Raw genomic sequence first — 3,358 nt, 5'->3', positions numbered from 1 at the left:
GGGGGCGGGTAGAGGCGACAAACAATGAGTGGCCCCAAGGAAGTAGATGGGAACATGTGTCATTAATATTTTTGTGGTATCTCTGTTAGGATGTACAGATTATTTTATTACCTTTAATTCAAATGAGTTAATAGTTGCAACGCAAGCACTTAGCACAGTGCTTGGCACTCAGCCTTCATGAATGTAGGCCAAGTTATAGAGATACTAATTTGAGGTTTGCTCTCATTACTATAAAAGATTTGGAAATAAGAAAGATATTTCTGGTTTTCCCAACCCAAGAAGCTGGCAGAACTTCCATGATCTAAGTTCTCTTGCCTCAGAAAGTAATTATTATTTTTCGTGTTTAAAGGCCAAGAAACATATTTGCTAGGTGCCCAGGTAAAACCCTCCACCCAATTAATTTATTGGGAATACAGCCTCAATTAGATGGTTAAAGGAGAGAGTTGAAGAGATGAAAGAGGACAGAGTGACCTTTTGAGAAAACCTGAGAAAGCAAAAGTTGGGATGTTCTATGACAGTTGGGCCACTTGCACAGAATCATTAAGATGCTGCCTGTGGTGCAGAGGGGCTGGACTCTGTGTTTTGCAGCTCCAAAGCCCTGGCTAAAGAGCCCCAGGCTCAGCTTGGCCTAGAGGCAACCGAGCTGTCCACTTTCCAGAGTGACAGCCTGGGCTTGGCCAATTAATATCTTAATAGAAGCGAGCCAGATGTACCGAAGAGCAGAGGGCTCTTTCTTGTGTTTTCTGGACTGAGCAAGCGGGGTCATGAGATGGTAGGAAGAGGGAATGAGGATCCTGATCACTTGAGAGTCAGCGCGACTCTGCTAGGCTGACTTTAGGCGCACTGTCTCTTTCCATTTCTCTTAGCTCTTAAAATCCGATTGTCAACTTTTATATGACCTTCATTTGTTTACTAAGGTCTTTTCTTACCCAGTGAGAACCCCCCGTTTTATAAATGAGGAATGCTGGTTAAGAGATGAAATGCTTAAGATGAATCAGCATGTAACAGTCTCAGAGGAGCAACCCTAACCCAGCCTGCTGAGCCAGGTATCAATGCCTTAGTTCTCAGCTCCAAACTGGATCCTATGTCCAGATCCTGTGTATTTTCAATTCTAGGAGACCACGAGGCTCAGGCCACTCAAGGGAACAGTGCCATAGAATGTGAATCTCTGACTTCCTTTGCTACGCCATTGGCAAATACCTGGCTCTCTCTGCCATGCCTGAGAATTTGCCCTGACTTAACTTCTAAAGAACTCTCAACGGATTAAAACTCTGCTTGCCCTGTGTAATAGACATGACTCTGTGTCCTCCGGAATCACCCTTCCCACTCAGCCCACTGCAGACCCCACATACCCTATAAATGTTGCTCAGGGTAACCAACAGTTCTGTCAATGGTTCATGTACTGACCACCCACTCTCAAAGGACACAAATTGTTCAAAGTATTTAGCACAGTCAAGTGGTGCTAGAAATTATTCAGATCTCTCTTTGGCTATTTTGAAAGAAGTTAAGGGTTGTGAGGTAACTACAAATTCCCATTATAAGCACCTCTTGGGTATAACTATCCTACAGTATTAGCTGCTAGCACTGCTCTTTGTCTAAATAGATTTCACTCAGTTTTGGGGGCTCAGAGGTGAACCCTTGTGGTTCATACCTTCTAGCTGGGTAATATTAATTTTTCTGTGTCTTAAAATTTCTTCACTTATTAAATGAGACTAAAAGCATCTACTTTGCTGGGTTACTGGGAGGATTAAATGATTAAATGAGTTGAGCCAATGACATGGCCAAGAGCTTACTCTTGTGTTGACTCTGAGGTTTCGTGGCAGGGCATCTAATTGATGCAGGAATAAGTAGGAGCATATATATGAGTCATTTATGCCTTTGTGAGAATGAGGCAAAGGCCCTGTGTGAATACGTTTACCCATCTAGGAATGAGAACAATCAAAGCACATCAGGTTGGAGAACACTTTAGAAATCTAAGTAAATGGTTTAAAATGTATAACTGCAATTGTTTTTTTTTTTATTTTTCGCATCAGGATTTGGGGGGGAAACTTTTAAAATTCAGTAAAATTTATTTAAAAACAATGGTGTGTGGGCTTGAGGTTTATCAGATCCTAGGTGTATTGCTATACCTGGCTCCTGGCTGGCTCAGTTTAAGTCCAGTGAAAGCCCAGCTGGGTGGACATTGACGAAGAGAAGCAGCAGAGGTCTGAAGGTGGAGCTGAGGTGGGTCAGGGCTAGGAACTACCAGCCAACCAGCACCCTCCAGAATTCAGAGTCAGGATCACAGGTAAGGAAAAATGGCCAAGTAGATAGGTAAATCAAAGAAGAATTCCCCATGACTTCTGTCCAGAACGCAGTCAGCCATTTTTCAGTGGTGGTTTGGGCTCCATCTTTCCATCCCTCCCCTGACAAACCTTTTAGAATTCATTCTTGAAAAAGTTCATTACAGCATAGGGTTCTCCTAGAACATCCAAGTTGACGACCTGAGACTAGCATGGGCAGATTATCTGCTGTCATTTCTTCTGCACTTCAGAGCTAGAGAAGGATAAAGATGATTTAATGCCTATTTTCAAAGAATGAAGGATCTCTCTGTTCAGCTCGTGCCAGGGAGCAGACAAAGGAAACGGACTTCGCCCGAGAAAGGAGTGGTTTGCATTCGACAGGAGGAAGATTTATCAGGCAGAGAGTATAAAGACATTGCAGTGAGTTATGATATCTCCTTACCTGGAGATCTTCAAAGTAAGATATACTTTCTCTTTTGACAAGATCAGTTGGGGGTGGGGTGGGGTGGGGTTCCTAGCTGGAGGCAGGGAAATGGACTTTAGCAACCTTTGGAAGTTGAGTCCAGCCTTCTGAGTCTAAGATAAAGTAAGATTGAAAGATTTATGGTTTTGACATCCATCATGTGAATAAATCTGAGCCTCTGCTGGAGTTTGAAGAGGAAGTTGGAAGCCCACGCTGCTTGATCACTCTATCAGTCAGGATTCCAGCAGGAGACAGATGGCACATTCAACTCAAGATTACTCAATGTATGGGCAAACTATTACAAAATAAATCACAAGACAGTTGCGAGTATTTGAATAATGATTGGTTATTTGATGATGTTAAGGAACTATTGTTAATATTTTGAGGTATGAAAATAGTATTTTAATATGTTTTATAAAAGCCTTTGTTTTTTAGGAATGTATTCTGAAATATTTATGGATGAAATATATGATACCTGCGATTTGCTTCAAAACAACGTGGGGGTGGCCAAGAAGTGGATAAAATATGGGGAGGTGGTAGTTAATTAAGTGATAGATAACCAGTTCTATTTTAAATGTACATGGTATTTTTCAATAACTAAAACTTTAAACGT

This window comes from Pteropus vampyrus, unplaced genomic scaffold, assembly GCF_000151845.1.
Source record: "Pteropus vampyrus isolate Shadow unplaced genomic scaffold, Pvam_2.0 Scaffold151, whole genome shotgun sequence".
Classification (NCBI taxonomy): Eukaryota; Metazoa; Chordata; class Mammalia; order Chiroptera; family Pteropodidae; genus Pteropus; species Pteropus vampyrus.
This window is presented reverse-complemented; position numbering follows the sequence as displayed.